The 22,231-nt window shown below is 43.9% G+C and overlaps 1 long non-coding RNA gene across 1 annotated transcript in view; it reads left to right on the forward strand.

The window, feature by feature from the left end:
• The first annotated feature begins 12,687 nt into the window (after positions 1–12,687).
• The window catches only part of LOC310702942, a 32,271-nt gene continuing 22,727 nt past the window's right edge, over positions 12,688–22,231 (forward strand). Inside the window, exons 1-3 of the long non-coding RNA XR_014523820.1 lie at positions 12,688–12,798; positions 17,866–17,932; positions 19,362–19,565. This is a non-coding gene — a long non-coding RNA (uncharacterized lncRNA). The remainder of the gene's footprint in view (positions 12,799–17,865; positions 17,933–19,361; positions 19,566–22,231) is intronic.

Here is a 22,231-nt window from a genome sequence, read left to right on the forward strand (position 1 = left end):
ACTCGATGGCCCTTGTGGTCTATTCCAACTCTATGATTCTATGATTCTAAGAGCAACTCTCCTATGGGGAAAGGTTGCAGCGTCTGGGACATTTTATTTTAGAGAAAAGTAAGAAGTGACATGATATGCATGGCTTGGAGAAAGCGGATAGAGAAAAGTTTTTCTCCCTCTCTCATAAGACCTGAACTCATGGACATGTTGTTGTTGTTGTTTAGTTGTTTAGTTGTGTCCGACTCTTCTTGACCCCATGGACCAGAGCATGCCAGGCACTCCTGTCTTCCACTGCCTCCCGCAGTTTGGTCAGACTCATGCTGGTAGCTTTGAGAACACTGTCCAACCATCTCGTCCTCTGTCGTCCCCTTCTCCTTGTGCCCTCCATCTTTCCTAACATCAGGGTCTTTTCCAGGGAGTCTTCTCTTCTCATGAGGTGGCCAAAGTATTGCAGCCTCAACTTCAGGATCTGTCCTTCCAGTGAGTCTTCCATGTCCTTCCATGGACATATAATGGTTTAAAGGCATTTCCAGCAGAGGCCGACATGGTGGCCTGGATTAGGGCTGCAGTGAGGTCAGGACACTCCAGCAGAGCCAATCTGGCACTCCCAGCAGTGCCCCCCTTCCTTGCCAACCCCCTGCCCTGCCTTATTCTCATCCAGATAAGGGGCAGTGACACCAGCAGGGGGGAAGGCAACACTGTGCCACCACACTAGATGCTACCAGCTGTTTCTTATAAGCTTCCAAAGACTGGATCACTCATATTTCCTGGGAAAGAGAGTTCGATATGTGTAGAGCCACTGCCCATGAGGCCCCACCCCTTCACCAGTCAAAGTGAAGGAGCTTCAGCTCGCTACTATGAACTGATGAGGCCCAAAACCTTTTCTTTATTTTATTTGTTTTAGTTTAGTTTTATTTTTTAAAAAACAAATTCTTTAAAGGATCTGTCCAAAATCCGCAAGTGGGCTATATTAATCAGAGCAAAACAAAACATACTTTGAAGACTTGGGAGCTTGTGTGTGTTGTGGGGATAGATAGATGGGTTATCTTTTTGTTTTTACAGCTCCCTTCCCACCCGTCTGATAGTTCAGGCATGCTCTAGGTCAGGAGTGGGCAACATGGCACCCTCCATGTATGGCTGAACTATAGCTTGGCCATGTTAGCTGAGACTGATGGGAGTTGTAGTCTAACCAATCTGGAGGGCACCACATTAACAACCCTTGCTCTAGACAATCTCCTATTTCCAAAATGGTACCTGTGAGCATCATGGCACCCTCAGAAAACCCTTCTTGGTTCCTGCCAAGCCATTCATCCCTCCAAAGTTTTAATTTGTTGTTGTTAACATTATAGTGGTATTTGAAGGAGATTAGATTATTTCATTGAGAAGGGGTTTCTTGGTGATGCCTGCTTTTTTAATCTGTGTTTTATCTCAGTGGGGTGTAGGGGTTTCCCTGTTTAGGGGCTGGGGTTTTGAGCAGCATCACTTTTTCTACTTCTGTGAAATGAGCATATTGTAGTACCAGCAAAAGTTTCTTAGATTCTCAGATATACCCCATGGCCCAAAAACAGTTGGGGAGTCCTGCCCTAAGTGGCCTTGGCCCAGTATAGGTGAAGGAGCATCTCACCCCCATCGTTCCGCCCGGACACTGAGGTACAGCTCTGAGGGCATTCTGGCGGTTCCCTCACTGCGAGAAGTGAGGTTACAGGGAACCAGGCAGAGGGCCTTCTCAGTAGTGGCACCCACCTTGTGGAACGCCCTCCCATCAGATGTCAAGGAAATAAACAATTATCTGACTTTTAGAAGACATCTGAAGGCAGCCCTGTTTAGGGAAGTTTTTAATGTTTGATGTTTTATTGTGTTTTTAATATTCTGTTTGGAGCCACCCAGAGTGGCTGGGGAAACCCAGGCAGATGGGCGGGGTATAAATATGTTGTTGTTGTTGTTACAGATCAACCTATCTCTGTCTATTCATCTAATAAACTAAGGAGAACTACAAATGAATCTTGAAAAGTTTAGTTTTAAAGAAAAGTTCTTTTGAGAGCTTACTATGAGAAAGTGGAGCTCCTTCCCCGAGAGAAGAGGAGGAGCAGAAGGCCTCTATAAAACTGGTTTCTAGAGAAGTGGCATTTAAGGGTTCCCAGAGGAAAAGCTGAGGGGGAGAAAAATCTATCAGTTATTGTAGAAAGTGCATCACAGGTGAAGGAGCTTAACACAAAACACATGCAATCAATGATGGGCCACTTGAACTATGCTTGTACAGTGCTCTCTCGAGGAAGGGATATTCCGTAGGTGTTAACTGCTTGCCTTTCCCAGGATGAGGGTACCAGAAAAAATAAAAGAAAGCAATAAAGGAAAAGTGAATGATGATCAGGGAGCTTGACGGGGGTTTCTGGAACGCAACAAGGAGACTGCCATGTTGAACACTGGAATGGCTTCAGTTATGGATTAAAAATAGATCAGATTTTTTTTTAAGCTTCCCAGAGTAAGTGCAGGGATCTACCAAGAAGTGTAATTGTCTCTTCTGCCCATGAACTTTCTTCTTTTTGCTGTAGTTCCACCCCTGAGTTTGTATCTTACAGAGCATTCTTTTCTTGCTACTTTTAAAACATTCAGATGTCCATTGTTAGGATGAAAGACTCCCAACAAAGTAAACATTTCCTCCTCAATTCTCACAAGGTAATAAATGCATTTTGTAAAGTTTTTAAACTGCACCTTCTTCCACACATGGTTTTCCAGGGTGGTATACATAAAAATGTAACTTTGTATGATATTAAAACAAACGATAAAAATTCTGAATAACATAAAATAACAACTAATAAAACAGAAACCATTCAGCCATCTTGAACTGTTGATTTAAAAAGCCTTGGCCGATAAAAACATCTTTAACCTGGCACTGAAAGAGTACAGTTCCGTGCCAGTCTTACTTGTTTTGGGGGTTCTAAAGATGGGGTGCCACAACTGAAAAGGCCCTAAGCTTTGTTGATGCATCTTTCAAACAACCTGTCAGGGTCAACAACCGCTCAGGCTGCCACACCATTAATGCTACATGATCATGACCAGCTTTGGTATGATAATTTAACAGCAGACTTCCACATCAGACCCAAACTGATAGCTGTTTGTGAAAGATTGTCATAATTGACTTGCAAAAGTTGTACTCAAGGTAGAAGTGCCTATATGCCTATATAACTGTAAGTGTTGTTAAATGAAGAGTTTGTTTCCATAAACATTTGAGGAGTCTGAGTGCATAGAACTCAGCCACATTCCCTTGCAATGATGGGCAAACATAATCTGGACTTAATTTAGCTTAGCAAATTAATAACTACTGCTTATTTTCTATGCTTTTAAACTCAAAAGACCTTGATTTGCAATGGAAGAAATCTATAGTCAGGGGCCAGCACTGTTAGGGACCTGCCCAAGTCCCATCCCTCAAGGAGCCAAGGGCCAAAGCTCAGTGATAATGCATATTCAGGAGGTCCCAACCTCAACGTTCTGCATCTCCAGGTAGGGCTAGGAATGTGCCCTGCCTGATACACTGGAGAGCTTCTGCCAGTTGGTGTATAGCAGGGCCAGCCCTCTCACGAGGCAAGGTGAGGTGACTGCCTCAGGTGGTGGGATCCACCAGAGCCGCAGATCCTGATGTTGATCTTTCTTCCCCCCTTGTTCCAGGTGGCACCATTTTGGGGTCTCCCTTGGGTGAGAAAATGTCTTGGGCTGGGCCTGGTGCAGACAACACGGAGCTTGGTGGATCAGTGGTCTGACTTGGTAGCTTCCTATGCCCCTTCCTAATCGAGTAGGTGACTTACTGACAGTTCCTGGAGCCTCCTATCTTCACCAGGCCTCTCTAAGCACAGAAATAGCATCCAGGAAGAGGCCTACTAGGTGCATCTCATCCCAAACCTGGAACCAGCACGGTCTATAGTTGAACCTGTTTAATGGGGAATATTGATCAGAACAAGTAAACACAGAAGAACCACCAGGATTCCTTGCCTACTTGTGGGATGCCTCAATAACAACAACAACAACAACAACAACAACAAGTATTCCAACAACTGATTACTTTTTATACTATCAGGCTGCACCTGCAATAATCCAAGTACAATAAGGGGAGTGGGGATGCTGTATATTTCCAGTAGCCGACTGTGAAAATGTCTCTTTTTGGTGTTATTTTCAAAGGGCTCCCAAAAGACAATGGTTTCCCCCCCTGTGATGAATCAGTGACCCAAGGGTGATGTGAGAGGAACGCAAGGGACTTGTTGGAGAGTAGAGCTTACTTAAACTGGTCACAATAAATATGTTTGTTCGGAAGAAATTAAGCGACGTTAAAGTAGAAGCCTGGCATGCTTGTGTTTGAGGGAAAACTTGTTTGTGTCTAATATATCATAAAAATTGCTCAAGAACAGTTTGTCCTTGCGATAGGATTGCCCTGTAGAGCTGCTAACGTCCTTAGGTTGAGACCTTAGGTTATGTGCTGTGTATTTGCCGATCGTGCAAGATGAAGCTGACTTTTCCTCCCCAAAGCATGGCCTTTATCTCTGCAAATTCGTTTGCACTTCTTCTTTGTGCTGGATTTGCCTTTCCCCCCACAAGACAACTTAAAAAAAGAAAGGAAGAACTGAAAACTAGCATCTTCATTGTAAATACAATGTGCCAGTTTCAGACCATAGTAGTGCATACTAACTAAGCAGGGGTTGCTGGACTCTGGCTCCTATCATCTCCAGCCAGCATGACAAATGGTCGGGGAAGGTGCAGAATACAATCCAGTAATGTCTGGAGGGCACCATGTTGTCTGTCCCTGAACTAATGCATCATTCATCTAAGTACAAGAACTCGGACTATTATTCTTTATTTATCATTTTTCCTTATTAAAGGGAATATCCCATTCTTGGTCCAAGGAGATCAGGATTGTATACGTGTTTTCTCACCACCCAGTTTTACTTTCATAACAAATCTGTGGGGCAGGTTAGGTTGAAAGGTGCCAACTGGCTCATGAGGTTAAATGGGGATTTCAACCTGGGTCTCCTACCTTGAGTCCAAAAGTTGAGAGGCATTTTTCTCTGCTTTAAAACTGAGGGCACATTGCAAGTCTCCCACCATCACCACCAACCTTCCCACACAATATTTTATGCATAAAAATCACCACTAGCTGCCTCCTCTGCCAGTATGTAGGGAATGATTGCTACAGGAGAGATGCGTGTAAACAACGATAGGTATAAGAGAGGGGCACAGTCAGTCCAAAGTGTGTAACCAATTGTTTGGTATCATCATCCTTCGTTAATATTAACTGGACTGACATCATTGAAAGAAACATAGAGACACTGTTAAAACCGTTTTGTAGGATGAGTATGGGAATTGTAGGATGAGTATGGGAATAGAAGTTTTCTTTATTTTCTTATGTTTATTTTCGCCCTTCCTTCCATCGTCGGACCCAACGCAGTGTACTCCTAGGTAGACCCCCATCCAGGCACTGACCAGACCCAGACCTGCTTAGTTTCAGCAAGGCAATGGCCTCATGTGCCTTCAGACCCATAGGTTAGCTAGAGTCAACCCCATAGCCTTAAAGTATGAGGGAAATGCCATTTAAACAAACTGTCAGCTAGAACGATAACATGTGGTACTTGTGATGTTCAACCTTCTTCAATGATTGCAGGGTTCCTCAGGTGTTTTGCAGCATGGCAGCCAGCAAGCTGTTCTCACTGGCTCAGGGAATTATTTTTAAAAGTATTTAACTCCCAAAGATTTTCCTAAAGAAAGGAAAGCGTTTTCATTTCCAAATATTTGAATTCCGAAGTATTCCGATTCCCAATTCCTGTTGCTAATCTGAGCAAAAATGTACCCAGCAGACCTAGATTGTGAAGTAGCTGATTCCAGCATGGGTTGTTGTAATTTGACAACCAAGACTCCAAATTACCATTTGTACTTTTGGATACCACTGACTGAAAGAATGGAAAGTGGGCGGGGGGGGGGGAGAGGAGGAGTCAGAGTCATTGTAGCCTAATGGGTTAAAGTTGGACTTTTCGACCACACATCCATTCCTCTTCCATTTCCCTCCCTTCAGCTCCTTCACAAAATGTTAATCTAATCGTGATACTATCACTTTGATGACAATATGACAAGACAGACAAATTTGATTGTATTCTCCACAGAGCAAAGCATATGCTACTTGGAAGACTTTGACAGAGAGAAGGGCATAAAACAAATGGAGTTCATGAATATACAATTTTTATTGTACACAGTAGTGACATCCAAACTTCAGAGAATAGGTGGGCGAGACTTATGCTTTCCTATTGAGATTAATGGGTACGTTTTTAAAAAGTGCCAACCGAGAGTACTACAGTTTATGCTAAAATGTCGGCGTGAATAAGAATAATTTTTTCCTCAAGATGAATGATGCATTTAATAGCTGCGAGACATTCGTGCCCAGTAGCACTCCTTCAACAGTGTTGGGGGGTTTTTTGTTATTGTAAATTATATAATCTTAACTGCAATTATAGACCTGTTTAGGTAAAGGTCAAGTTAGTAGACTGGATGGTTATAAACTAGGAAGGGAATTGGTAATGCATTCCCTTGGTGATAGCGTCTGAATGATTTTAAGCAAGATAATTTTTTTGGTGGGGGAGAGTGGTAACTCTATTTCTACTTTAATGTAATATAGAAAGTAAAGACAGCACACATTAACAAAGGGTAAATTAGATTTGTCTAAGTAAACATTTCTGTACAATAGGAGTAGTGTTGCTGGGGTAAGGACACCCTGAAGGTTAGGAGCGCCATGTAAATGGTACCAATTCATTTTCATAGAAAGCAAAAGGAGGGGCCAGCCCTCTAAACAATTACCTCTGATGGGATGCAGCCTGTACTTTACTGAAGTGTACATTAAAAAAAGAAAAGGATATGGAAATTAATCTGTCTGGTGCCTCTTGCTGCTCCAGAGAAGTTAGCATGAATCCTTTAGGTTGTAAAATGCCCAAAAGAGCAAGGGGCAATGCTAACTTAGATTCTACCTTTGTAAATATTGTTTCTCCTCACAATGTGGAAAGTTCGCAATAGGCCTGACAGGCTTCCTGTAGGATATGTTGGGGCAGATTCACACACGTACGATTATTTCACTATTAGTTCCTTGACTGAAGCTCTGGAGTGAAGACTTGCAGGTACGAACGAGCTGTCAAAGGTTAATGAAATCCATTTTAATGGCAGCAGTTCACATTTTTAGAGGAGTGTCTTCCAGGGTGGAGTAATTAAATGAAGAGACACCAGGGCCCTGTTCTGTCATAACTCCCAGGTGAAAGGGCAAGTAGAAAGGGGTGGTGGGGCCAAACCTTTAGACCTCTGTTGTCCTAAATTCCTTCTTGGCTTCCCATGGGGAGTCTACATGAGTACAGCAGACTCCCTGCTGATCATGTGGAAAGCTGGAAGGAGTTGCTACTTTATACCTGTGCTGCCTCTGTACATGAACCAAGGATTGAATAGGGCCCACAGGGGCAGATTTAGATCTGTGCAAGGGGTGTGCATGCACTGGGCACTAAGCCAAGGGGTGTCGCCTCAAAGCCCAGTAAACAAGATGCTGGACTTCAAGAAGGAGGCATGAGGCTCTCGCGCCTCCTTTTCAAAGCCAGACACCCCCTTACCCACTTTTAGGAAGGCAGGGCTGGGGAGGGGTGCCCATTTTGGGCCTCACACAGAGTGCCACAGAACCCCAGTTGGCCACTGGGGAGTCAGAAGCATACTCCAGCGCCTCCATCATGGCTAGTAGCCACTGATATCCTCCATGAAGTTGTCAAATCCTCTTTTGAAGCCATCTGAGTTGATGGCCATCACTGTCTCCTGCAGGATGGCTGTTCTGTTCTTCTTTAAGAGAGATAATAAAATTCTTCTGCAAATTCCTGACTGCCATGTCCACAAGCCTTTCATGACACAAGCCTCTCCATCACTCAGCTATGTTCTGTCCCTAACTACGTAATTCTCAAAAACGTTTTGAGTGACTTAAGCCCAAATACCTGAATTGTGCAACCTGTTCTTGCACTAACAGTGCAAACTTATAAATGCCTACTCAGAGGTGAGGCCCGCTAAGTTCAACGGAACTTACTCCCAGGTAACTGTGAATAGGGTTGCGGCTTTAGTGTGGGTATGCTTATGTAATATGTCCATCAATGTATTTTGCCTTACAAAGTAACATAAGCAAAAAGTTAGGTCTCTGCCCTGAGGAGTTTACAATCTGAATAATTTCAACAGAGAGAGAGAAAGATGCAAGGGCAGCAGGAGAACAGTGCAAGAGAACGGAGTTACACATACTTATCCCCTCATTTGAGAACTGGCACTACCTATTTAAGTCACAGTGCTTCACCACAGGAGTGATATCTGCCTGGGGATAGCTCTGATTTACCGTTTTAATGCTTACATAGGATTTTACTGGACTTTGTGTTAATAAAAGTAGCTAATTAACTGAAACACCCCCGTATTGATGGTAAACTGTAAATGTCACCTCTGAAATACTCTGCACGTTCTTAAAGCGACAGAGTCACCCAAGTGATTCTGGGTTGGGTTTTTCCTCACCTGTTCCTCAGCGAAGGTTTGCTAGAATGGATAACCTCTTCCAGTATGTTTTCTATCCTGATTCCCCCCTTCCCTACTCCACCCATTCAACCCTCATAATAAACCCTCTCCCCTTTCCAAGTGGGCCACACAGCACAATTTCTGTGGGAAAATTTGCAGAGCGCCCGTATAACTCATTGTTTAACTTGCCTAGCAATTAAGGGCACGGGCGGCAGAAGCAGCCCAGCAGCCTTCCATTCCACTTGGCTGAATTTTAAGCATGACCTCTCTTCCCCTTTCCCCCCTCAGTTCAGAACTCTTCTCATCTTCCAAAATTATGTGAGAAATGATTTTTCATGCTATTTGCATGTTTTAGCGCATCCATCATTATCATGTGCGCTGACAGCTTTATACTTCAGCTGTGACAGAGCTTGAAAAATAGTAGGCCTATCAATCACCACATTGTAGATTTCCAAAATGAGAGCTTTGCAGCTGACATTTTCCCTCTGCTTTCCATTCGCCTGCTTTTCTTTTCTTCTGCCACAATCAGTGGCTTTTTGTCATTGTTGTTTAATTACACAAAAGATGCTTTTCCGCGATAGCAAAATGTTGGGACGAAATACTTTCTGCCACTTTTTTTTGGTGTCGTTTGCCAGCACGTCTTCTCTGGTGTGCTCTACATCTTCATCCAAAAGGAAACTCACAAAAGGATTTGAGGCGTTGGCTCCTAAATTTGCTTCCCTTCTGCCTTACAACTACATAAAAAATAATTAGGCCCTCTGTGTGAATGCAGCCTGATTCTCTTATAGCCAGTTCCATCATATCATGCTATATACAGGGGAAAGGAATCCTGTGGCCTCCAGATGCTGGCCATTTTGTCTGGTATTGATGGGAGTTGGGAGTCCAGCAACATCTTGATAGCAGTAGGTTGTCCGGTTGTGCTAATATACAATGAGTGTGCATGAGCTCTGTGCAGGGATTGAATAATGACACAAGGTATTGTATTGAGGTGATTTTGCATCTCTCCCCCCACCCCAAGTCAAAGCACAATGTCAGTAAACCCCTCTGAGCCAAATCAGGCCCCATATTCTGCAACTCCATTGCTTTCCTATAGCTCTATAGCCCTCTAGATCCATTGGCTCTGCAAGTGTTATGTACTGAGTTGAATAGGATCCAAACTGCAGCAGTCTGATTGGTCCTAGAACAATAGGATCCAAATTGCAGCAGTCTGGTTGGTCCTAGAACAATAGGATTCAGAATGCAGCAGTCTGATTGGTCCAAGAACAATGCAGCAGTATGATTGGTTGGCAGGAACCACCCAATCATGCTCCAGATATAAGTGAATCCACAACCTGATTGGCTTACAGTAGAATTCCAGAATTAACCAATCATGTGCAGCCCATTGTGTACATAATGTATATAAAGCAGATACTTTGAGGGGACTTTCATTCATTCCTCCTCACCACTAGGAGCTGAATAAAGAGCATGAAATCACTTTGCGACTCTGAGTATATTTCAGCGAGAAATGAGGTGAAAATGCTGCCAGCAGAGTTCAGAAGAGCTCTGAGCTGCTTTGTTTTCTTGTTATAGCACAGCAGTTGAGGGTTGTTGTTTTTAAAGTTTAAAGCTTCATTTAAATTGAAAAAAAATATTTCTGTGGCTCTGCTCTAACAAAGGAAAACCATAGAGCTCTTCAGAATTCCACAGGCAACATTCTAGATAGGCCTTACAAAGAGAAGTATCAGAGCTGGTGTGAATCTGCAAAGCTTTTTTTTAAAATGTACACCACCCAGTCACCTCTTAATTATTTTAAAATAAGAAAGAACCAGGGACAACTCCCCACCCCACCCTACAATCTCATTTACGCCCCCCACAAAAAGCCCCTAGTTCTATTTGCCTGCAGTTTGGAAGGCTTAGTCCACTGTGCAGAGGTTCCTGGGCCTGTAAATTTCATCACTTTTGACCAAACGGCAGGAAAGCTATAGCCAGTTTTGGATCCCCCACTACAGTTAATGATGGACACAGATCATTGTTTTATACAGAGCAACTCAAAATCAAAATTACAGTTGAAGAGGAAAGAGCACAAAACAACTCAGATAAACATCAGGGGTCTTTTTTTTAGGCACACAGATCGCAAGCACATTACAGTGGTGCCCCGCAAGATGAATGCCTTGCAAGACGGAAAACCCGCTAGACGAAAGGGTTTACCGTTTTGGAGGTGCTTCGCAAAACGAATTTCCTATGGGCTTGCTTCACAAGACGAAAATGTCTTACGAGTTCCTGCAGGGTTTTTTCCTCCCCCCCCCCTTTTCCCAAGCCGCTAAGCCGCTTATCAGCTGATCTGCTAAGCCGCTAATAGCGCTAATCCGCTAATGGGCTTGCTTCGCAAGACGAAAAAAACCGCAAGATGAAGAGACTCGCGGAACGGATTATTTTGGTCTTGCGAGGCACCACTGTATCCATGTGCCTGTCCTGATGTAGCCAAAACAGTACCCCCCAGGCACAAGAAGCACATAGCAGCAGACATGGGAAACCTCAAGCCAAGACACTAAAAAATACAAAACAATCTTTAAGGGGGAGGGGACTCTTAAAGGGAGGAAACAAACCAAAAGCCCAGCAAGGCCTGGACATGCTGACTGGCTCCTGGGAGAAAAAAACAGGAAGTCAGGTGGGGCGGGAGAAAGGAGTGGAGTACACTGCAAAGGGGGCATGGTCAGAACCCTAAATAGGAGACCCTTCAAACTGCAACATTTTGTTGCAGGTCTCACTTGTCTATTGTTATTTCTGAGGGAAGAATTCAGTTGTGCTCTTCTGATTCTTCTGTCACAGCAAGGACTTCAGCTTGCCAGAAAGAATGATCACCCCTCCTCTCCTTGCACACAACCCTCAGGTTTTCCACTCCCACCCCCAAGCCAGTTTTGGGGGGCACATGAGTGGGGGGGGGGAGAGGCGGCAGCCCCACTGTGCATGCGGAGGTCCTGTGTTTATGCTTCTTGCGGTATTTATGGCTTTGGAACTTGTCACAGCTAAACCTGATTTTGCCATCATCCCATTTGGGAAACCTTTTGAATGCCACATACCTGCAGTGGGTGGGCAACAAATGTGATTGTTTTGGTTTGTATAGGAAGCTAATTTCTGCATACTCACACACTTCTCCCTATCTGCACAGTCACACATCTCTCCATGTTCTTCATCCAGGCAAACGAAAAGCATATCAGAGTTCAAGGACATTTCCAGCTAGGCAAAAACCCTCAGTGAGGGTGCAAAACAGGCCTGGTGAGGGTGTAGAATGAGGCAAGATCTCCCCCAACAGCCCCCACCCTGCAAACTAGCAGAAACTCCCGTGTAAGCTATTTATGCCAGAAAGTCATTCACAAGAAGGTGAGCTAACTGGTGTCTTCTGTGCCATCAGACGGCGTGAACTAGTGTCCATTTTTAAACTTGCACGTTTGCAGTTTGGGCAAGAAATCTGCACATGCTCGCAGTTTGGGGCGGACAGGACAGGGCAGGAGGGAGAGAAGGCTAGAGAAGCTCTTGTTTTTGCCTGGTTCTGTAAAGTTCCACTTTCTTTGCCTGATTGAGTAATATTGTGTAAGCTGTTTGTCACATACTATAAAAAGCAGGCCCAAAGAGCAAACGGGGCACAGCATTTGAGAAATGATTCTCACTGCTGCCCCTGCACAGGTGAATAAATTCTGACCTTCCTCTGAAAGAACCCAGGTCTGTCGTTATTGACTGGGGAAACCTGCAACAAGGGTGTGGTCTCAACGGCCACATTCTGCCTGAGGTTGTCCATTCCTGAACCAACTCAAAGGCTGGAACTACGGGGAGCTAAGGACAAGGGCTGGTTTATGCTATTTCCCGCAACTCTGTGTTGTAATCAAAATATGTTGGGCACAGTTGATGATGGCCAGGCAGACATCTGAGCCCATCTCTCTCAAAATGCTATTCACTCACTGCAAGCTCTCTAGAGCTAGGGGTCATCCAATGAAACTGACCGGCAATAAGTTTAAGTTCAAGCCAACAAAAGGGAAGCTTGCTTATCATGCAACACGTAACTTGCCCAGGGACCACGTTGTCAGAATATGTTTTTGTGATGGCCACTGGCACGAGGGCCTTTAAAAAGGATTGCACTGAGAGAAAGTGAGCCCCAAGTTCAGCAGAGACAGGCAGGCCTGCATTGTGTAGTAAAAAAAAAAAAGTAGCAAGAGTGATGGAGGGAAGCAATCGAAATAATGGCTCCTTCTTTCATTGGATGTTATAATCAGAGGACACGGAAAGGTGAGTGGGAACTAAGGGAGAACCGGCCGATTGGTCTTCTATCTGCACTTTATAAAGGTTTCACAAAAAGACCGAACAATTGATTTCAGTGTAATGTTGGATTTTAATCAAAGCAGAGAATAAGTCAACTCTTTAATCAAGATTTTCTGTAATGGATTATTTTTCTAATTGGACGGGTACAGGAGACAAACGCATGGAACCTGGTGCTCGGTGGCATTCTTTAAATATTGGTAAACTCTCAATCTCAGCTGATTGTGAGATAAAATCTCTACTGGAGTAGGGCGCTCTTGGAGGTCACGCATTCAACTCCTAAAGCTATGCAATGAACAAGAGTCAGGCAACTATCAAGTTAATTCACCTCTGTAATGAAGACCATTCTCCTTGCTGAGACAGTTCATTGATGGGTTAAACGATGAAGGACAGAATCAGGACATCCCCACAGTTTACTGAGTTTTCCATTGGTGTCAAAACCCATGGGCAAAATCCAGCAAAACTCAGTCACCGCATGGCCAAGTCCCATTGAAATCAATGAGAAATGCAACTAAACCCAGTCAGTTGCTTTTAATAGGATGAAGGTCCTCTCTGAGCCAAGAGTGCCTGTTACTGCTTTTATAAGTAGAATCATAGAATAGAATCATAGAATCATAGAGTTGGAAGAGACCACAAGGGCCATCGAGTCCAACCCCCTGCCAAGCAGGAAACACCATCAGAGCACTCCTGACATATGGTTGTCAAGCCTCTGCTTAAAGACCTCCAAAGTAGGAGACTCCACCACACTCCTTGGCAGCAAATTCCACTGTCGAACAGCTCTTACTGTCAGGAAGTTCTTCCTAATGTTTAGGTGGAATCTTCTTTCTTGTAGTTTGGATCCATTGCTCCGTGTCCGCTTCTCTGGAGCAGCAGAAAACAACCTTTCTCCCTCCTCTATGTGACATCCTTTTATATATTTGAACATGGCTATCATATCACCCCTTAACCTCCTCTTCTCCAGGCTAAACATGCCCAGCTCCCTTAGCCGTTCCTCATAAGGCATCGTTTCCAGGCCTTTGACCATTTTGGTTGCCCTCCTCTGGACACGTTCCAGTTTGTCAGTGTCCTTCTTGAATTGTGGTGCCCAGAACTGGACACAGTACTCCAGGTGTGGTCTGACCAGAGCAGAATACAGTGGCACTATTACTTCCCTTGATCTAGATGCTATACTCCTATTGATGCAGCCCAGAATTGCATTGGCTTTTTTAGCTGCCGCGTCACACTGTTGGCTCATGTCAAGTTTGTGGTCAACCAAGATTCCTAGATCCTTTTCACATGTACTGCTCTCAAGCCAGGTGTCACCCATCTTGTATTTGTGCCTCTCATTTTTTTTGCCCAAGTGCAATACTTTACATTTCTCCCTGTTAAAATTCATCTTGTTTGTTTTTGCCCAGTTCTCTAATCTGTCAAGGTCGTTTTGAAGTGTGATCCTGTCCTCTGGGGTGTTAGCCACCCCTCCCAGTTTGGTGTCATCTGCAAATTTGATCAGGATGCCCTTGAGTCCATCATCCAAGTCGTTGATAAAGATGTTGAATAAGACCGGGCCCAAGACAGAACCCTGTGGCACCCCACTAGTCACTTTTCTCCAGGATGAAGAGGAACCATTGATGAGCACCCTTTGGGTTCGGTCAGTCAGCCAGTTACAAATCCACTGAGTGGTAGCATAGTCAAGACCGCATTTTACCAGCTTCTTTACAAGAATATCATGAGGCACCTTGTCAAATGCCTTGCTGAAATCAAGGTAGGCTACATCCACTGCGTTCCCTTCATCTACCAGGCTTGTAATTCTGTCAAAAAACGAGATCAGGTTAGTCTGACATGACTTATTTTTCAGAAATCCATGCTGACTATTGGTGATCACAGCATTCCTTTCTAGGTGCTCACAGACTGTTTGCTTAATGATCTGTTCCAGAATCTTCCCTGCTATTGATGTCAGACTGACTGGGCGGTAATTATTTGGGTCCTCTCTTTTCCCCTTTTTGAAAATAGGGACAACATTTGCCCTCCTCCAGTCTGCCGGGACTTCGCCTGTTCTCCAGGAATTCTCAAAGATGACTGCCAGTGGTTCTGAGATCACATCTGCCAGTTCTTTTAATACTCTTGGATGCAGTTCATCTGGCCCTGGAGACTTGAATACATCTAATCTAGCCAAATATTCTTGTACTATCTCCTTAGTTATTCTGGGCTGTGTTTCCTTTGCTGAATCATTTGCTCCAAATTCTTCAGGTCGGGCATTGTTTTCTTTATCGGAGAAGACTGAGGCAAAGAAGGCATTGAGGAGTTCAGCCCTTTCTGTGTCCCCTGTTTGCATTTCACCATCTTCTCCTCTGAGTGACCCCACTGTTTCTTTGTTCTTCCTTTTGCTACGAACATACCCATAAAAGCCTTTTTTGTTGCTTTTAACCTCTCTAGCAAGCCTGAGTTCATTCTGTGCTTTAGCTTTTCTGACTTTGTGTCTACACGTGCTGGCTATTTGTTTGAATGCCTCTTTGGTGGTTTCCCCCCTTTTCCATTTTTTGTACACATCCTTTTTTAATCTTAATTCAGTTAAAAGTTCTTTAGATAGCCACCCTGGTTTCTTTAGGCACCTTCCATGTTTTCGTCTCATTGGTATTGCCTGACGTTGTGCTTTTACTATCTCCCTCTTAACAAACTCCCAGCCATCATGAACTCCCTTTCCTTTTAGTATTGCTGTCCATGGGATCTCACCCAGCACTTCCCTAAGTTTTATGAAGTCGGCTTTCTTAAAGTCAAGAAATTGAGTCCTAGTATGCTTGGCTGCTACTTTCCGCTGTATAGTAAACTTCAGAAGAGCATGATCACTCGCGCCTAATGATCCTTCCACATCTACCCCACTAACCAGGTCATCAACATTGGTTAGGACCAGATCTAAAATGGCTGTTCCTCTTGTTGCTTCTCCCACTTTCTGGACAATGAAGTTGTCTGCAAGGCCAGTGAGGAATCTGTTTGACCTTATGCTCTTGGCTGAGTTTGACGTCCAACAAATATCCGGGTAATTGAAGTCCCCCATTACTACTATCTCCCTTCCTTTTGCATGCTTGGCCATCTGTTCCAGGAAGGCAGCATCTATGTCCTCCGTTTGGCTTGGGGATCTATAGTAAACTCCCACAATGAGGTCTCTGTTATTCTTCTCTCCCTTAATTTTGACCCAAATGCTCTCACTTTGGCTTTGAGGTTCTAAATCTTGGATCTCTTCACAGGTATACACATCCCTGACATATAACGCCACTCCTCCTCCTTTCTTGTCTGGTCTGTTTCTCTGAAATAGATTGTATCCCCCCATTATTACATTCCAATCGTGGGACTTATCCCACCAGGTTTCAGTGATGCCTATTATGTCATATTTAGTTTGCTGTACCAAGAGCTCAAGCTCATCTTGTTTATTTCCCATGCTTTGCGCATTAGTGTACAGACATTGAAGTCCATTAATCATTCCCCCGTGTCTCTTATTTAAGGATTTTTTCCTCCCTCCACTAGGTCCGCGTGCTGTTTGCTCCATTTGGTCTATGACATTTGGATGATCATCTTCATTAATTGATAGACTCCTACCTTCAGGAGCACTGTCTCCCTCCCCCACATTAGTCAGTTTAAAGCCCTCCTGATGAGGTTTCTGAGATTTTTGGCAAAAACATTTCTCCCAACCGTTGTGAGGTGCAGCCCATCACTTGCCAGAAGTCCATCTTCAAGAAACTGCAGTCCGTGATCTAAGAATCCAAACCGTTCCTGTTTACACCATTTGCGAAGCCAGCTGTTCACTTCCACTATTTTCCCCTCTCTCCCTGGGCCACGTCGTTCAACTGGGAGGACAGATGAGATGACAATTTGTGCATTTAGTTGCTTCAGTTTCCTGCCGAGAGCCTCGTAGTCTCTTTTGATCTTCTGGAGGCTATTGTTTGCAGTGTCATTGGTTCCCACATGAACCAAGAGGAAGGGGTATTCGTCAGTGGGTTTTATGATTTTTTGCAGTCGTTCAGTTACATCTTGGATCTTAGCCCCGGGGAGACAGCACACTTCCCGAGACATCTTGTCAGGCCCACAGATCACTGCTTCTGTTCCCCTCAGTAGGGAATCCCCTATCACCACTACACGCCTCCTCTTGGGTTTGGTCGGGGTTCTTCTGTGAGCTGTCTGTTCCAAGGTCGCCTGCACATTCCCTGAGGACTGACTTTGCTGCTCGTCTTCATATACCTGATCGACTGTAATGAGGGAGAGATCCTCAAATGGAGTCTGCTCTTCGTCTTCCATGCTAGGGGAGAGGACCTCAAAGCGATTGTGTATTTCTAAACAATCAGAGTGAACCCTGGGCCTCCTACTTCTTTGAGTCACGTTTCTCCATATATCTGGCTCCTGTGTTGCTGAACTATCCTCCTTCTCAGGGGAGTCCCCTGTCTCCTCTCTGGTGGAGACGGTGTGCTCTGTTGCTTCCAAGAAGAGCTCCAGCTCTCTAATTCTTTGGAGCGTAGCTACACGTTCCTCCAGTTGCTGAACTTTGTCTTTTAAAAGGGCAATCAACATGCAATTGCTGCAGGTAAAGCTGCCTGCAACCTTTGGCAAGATGGCAAACATTGCGCAGGAATCGCAGGCGACTGCAGCTGTTCCCTCCCCTTCCATCTTGAGATCGTGTCGTTGGGGGTGGCTACAGAGGTCCTCCATCATAAAAAGCTTGAGGACAGGACAAATAACTTCCCCTCCGCACACACACACACAAAAAACACCCAGGTCTCCCCCACAAACGTTTGAGACTAGCTCCCCTAAATCTAAAAGATGGGTATAACCCTGCCCCCTCTGACCTTTACACAGGGAAAACAGCTAATCAGCCACAAAGAAACACACACACACAAGAAAACCCTTTTTGCTCCTTCTTCAACTCTGCCCTGCAGCCTCTGCAGTAGGGATAGTTACTCTCGTCTAAAGGCTTCTATACAGTATTCAAACAGTTCTGAACAGATAGAACCTCTTTAAGAGATATCTTTAAGAGGGATAGGCTGACCAGATCATTCTACCCCAATCTCCCAGGTCTATACTGTTCCATTCCTTCCTGCTGTGTGCCATTGCATCCCATACCATCCCTTTCTGCCCAACTGTGAGTACTTTATGCAAACTTTGTATAGAAAATATACATTTTTTTAAAAAAGCATACCAATGATTTTCAAAGGCGTTCACCAGTAAAATGGCATAAAGGGATGTATGGGCTGAGACTTCGAGCAAGGAAGTCTTCCTGGCTCTGCTCTGCTGTGCTGTGCTGTGTCCCATCAATCTTACCTCTTGGTTCTTTGTTTCTGGCTCTTGTTTTATCTCTGACATTCTGTCCTGTTGTACACATGCTGTTCACTTGTATATGAATTGGCCCACTCTTTTGCTGGCTGGTGTCCATCTATATGTGCTGTGCAGCAAACCATTTTTTTCAACAGTTAGTTTTTAGGGTAAGAGGGGAGACTTAGGATTGGTGAAAAGTTTAATTTGGTTAATTTGGTGAAAAGGTTTACATTTCCGTGCATTGTACACATGCGGCTTGCAAGTATTTATGTCTTCTGCCTGCAGCACAGGTACCATCCCCCCCCCCAAACAGGGGTGGAGGCTTTCCTAAGGAAATCCCGGCCAATTCAGGGATTACATAGGTGATATGATGATGTCACATCATGCAGTCAATCAGGTATGCATGATGTCACAAAGCCAAAACGGAGTAAGGGCTGGAATGCAAAACTTCCTGATGACATCACATAGCTGATCAGATTTGGCATTTGATGATTTAACAAAACCAAGTCAATGTAAGGGCACTGCTTCCTGCCTTCATTCTGAGTTGGTGAACATTTGGGTCCCATTCACAGGGCTGTCTGAAAAATTGCTGAAGAAAGGGAGGTCATTACACAAAGGAGTCAATCTTCATTCAATGCACCTCGTAGTTTTAGTTCAGCCCTGGTTGCAAAGGCTCCCAGCTCTTCCCTGCTCATACCTTCCAAAATCCTACACAGCTGTCTCCTGCAACCTGCGTCTCTTCCAGCCTCTCCAGTTCCACTATCTCTGCTCCCACTTGCCTAGATTCTTCCCTCTGAAGAATTCATTTGAAGGTCCTTCAGTTCTAATCTAACAAATGAATGGGGTTAGCCAGCACTGAAATCCAAGTCAATCGCCCTGAAGCAGGACCTTGGCTTCTGTTTCACTGCTTCTGAATAAGCAAAATATGGCAGTCTTTAAGGAGACTGGTGTATGAATGGAATGAGCACCCATTCACTGGGGCTGTTAATTAATTAATTAAAACATTTCTCATATGGCTAAATCTATCTATCATCATCTATCTGTCTGTCTGTCTATCTATCTATCTATCTATCTATCTATCTAATCTATCATCTATCTATCATTTGGGTTCCAATCCTATTCCCCTAGAAATAAACCCTATTGAATTGAGACTCATCCTGGATTTCACTGTTAGTGCAGGAGTGACACTAGGTTTCTGAAACTGCAAGAAAGAGGACACTATGATGACTCATTTTAAATACCCCTACTAAATGTAGGCTACAGAAGCTGTGATATATCACTGAGAGAGGCAGGAGAAGAGAAGAGGAAAGTAAGTCTTCAGCCACCAGTTATGTCTACGTCTCATCCAGAAAGTATAGCAAGAGACATTTTGGCAAATTTTAAAAAAATCTACCCGGACAGAAACGTTACCCCTGAAAAAGAGGGTGTGTCCTGGAAAAAGAGGACACATGGCAACCTTAGTAAATACTGCAATTCTTTTGTTTTTACATCTTTGCAAGGGAGGAGGATGGGAAAAGAACCAAAACAACTTTGCCCCACCCATGTGACCCTTTTCCCATCCATGTGACCTTATTGCACCCACCTATATGGCCTCATTGGCCACAGGCTGCCCTACTAGGTCCAGGGGCTACCAGCCACCACTGTTTCCCTGGGTTCAGGGGGAGGGATGTTGACTTTTTTGTTTCCTATTTTGGGGTGTGTAAGTGTTTTGCCTGGTTTTTTTTGGGGGGGGGAGTTCTGAACTTTGCCAGTTTTCCTTCTCTGAAATGGGTATATTGTGCTGCTTGCAACAGTTCCTAAGAGGGTCAAATGTGCTCCAGGGTCCCAAAAGGCTGGGGATTCCCTGATTTTGTCTGATACAATCTACTTTTTAAAAAGAGATCAGAATGATCCTTGTTTCTTATCCATCATTTAGAACTGTGTCAAATATTATACTGTGATTTCTTTCGTATGTCTAATCTCACAATTGAGATTCAAGTTATATGTAATGGAAGACTTTAATAACCAGGTAAAAAGTTTTAAAGGACCTTGGATGAAAAACACTGATAAAAAATGCATTGTTTAGGGCACTAAAAAGAAAGATTTTTTTTAATATTAAAAAAATCTATAGCCACACGCAAAGAACAGTCTCATCTTTTTACTGCAAAAAAACTCCTGCCACCAGTTTAACATTCTACCTGTGGCATTAGCTATAAAAAGGATACTTTTAAACCCCTACGTAAGTAGGATAATAGTACCCTAAATCTAATAAAATGTGACATCAGATATCAGAAAATATGATTTTCTGCCAACCAAGCTGGTAAGCTACTTTATGTGACACTTTTCAAAAAGAGAACATTCTTCCTGCGTCTCTTAACATTGTGTCTGAAGGGGGTAAACTGCCGGTTAGGGGACATGTGTGAGGATAAAAAAGGCCTCTGTGTAGCTGACATGTTGTCCACTCATGTATGGCTCCATGTCACCTTATTTCTGCTGTCACAGAACCTCAGGCTAGTGCTTGATGTAATACTGGATTTTCCTCCCATCCTCCTGTCTCACTCAATAGTTATTTTGTCTCCTTGTTTTTCCGTGTGTGTGTGTGTGTGTGTGTGTGTGTAAGGTTCCATGCAGAAACGGTTTGTGTTGGTCTTTCGGCTTTATTCCTATATTCCCAAGGAATCATGTACCTAATGTAAAGCCCATTGATTGGAATGCAAAGACTTTAATTGGCTATAATTAAGAGCAGGTCAGGATACAAAAGTCTGAGAACTGCAGAATGAGAAGCACTCCTGAAGTCAACAAATTTTTGGCAGGGCAAGTTTTTTTGTTGTTTAGCATCGTAACAAATTGTTTTCTCAAAATTTATCTTCTGTACCATGAAAATAAATAAAAACATTGCTTTTAAAAAAATGTTTGGGGGAGTTTGACCTTTCACAATGAAATCAACCTACACATAGGTTACTATGAACTTAGTATATTTATATTGAGTCAGACTGCTAGTCCACCTCACTCACTAATGTCTACACTGACTGGCAGCAGCTCCTCAGGGTATTATTAGACAGGGGTATCTCCCAGACCTACCTGGAGATGCTAGGAGTTCTGCATGCAAGGCAGATGGTCTACCACTGAGCTACAACTTTCCCCCAGTACTTCTCAATATAGGGTTAGGAATCATAGAACTGTAGAGTTGGAAGGGACCCCAAGGATCATCTAGTCCAACCCGCTGTGGCCAGGAATATGCAGCTGTCCCATATGGGGGTTGAACCTGCAACCTTGGCATTATCAGTACCACACTCTAACCAATTGTTCCCCAACCCTGAATAAAGACTCTTTCATCCATTGTGCAACACATATCTTACAATCTTACTATTACTTTGAAGATCTTTAATGGAGACAGCTACATGCCACAGTGGTTATTGCAATGAATATGTTTAAAGGTAAAGGGACCCCTGACCATTAGGTCCAGTCGTGACCGACTCTGGGGTTGCGGTGCTCATCTCGCTTTATTGGCCGAGGGAGCCGGCGTACAGCTTCCAGGTCATGTGGCCAGCATGACTAAGCCGTTTCTGGCGAACCAGAGCAGCGCACGGAAACGCCATTTACCTTCCCGCCAGAGCGGTACCTATTTATCTACTTGCACTTTGACGTGCCTTCAAACTGCTAGGCTGGCAGGAGCAGGGACCGAGCACCGGGAGCTCACCCCGTCGCGGGGATTCAAACCACTGACCTTCTGATCGGCAAGTCCTAGGCTCTGTGGTTTAACCCACAGCGCCTTTACTAATAAATACCAATGCTGCTTTGCTTATTTAATAGAAATTAACCCAAACTACTAGGACTGTTTTGGTGAATTAGCAAACAAACAAACAAACAAAACCGCACAATGTATGATGTTTAGAATGCTTATTTACACAAAATGGCTGACACTGATTAAAATGTCTTTGTAGCCTGAAATGTTAATATCCCACTGTTGCAGAATGGAAAAGGTGGTTAGTTACATAGAAGGCAAAACCCAGGCCACCCAATGCCCACTTTGTTTGGACCATAACCTTAGTTACAAGCACAGAGGTAGTGGGGATGGTTAGGCTAATATTGGGGAATTTCCTTATATGGCCGCCTGCGGTAAGCATTTAGAAACCAAGCAGAACTA

This window comes from Podarcis liolepis, assembly GCF_965112155.1.
Source record: "Podarcis liolepis genome assembly, chromosome: 3".
Taxonomy (NCBI): domain Eukaryota; kingdom Metazoa; phylum Chordata; class Lepidosauria; order Squamata; family Lacertidae; genus Podarcis; species Podarcis liolepis.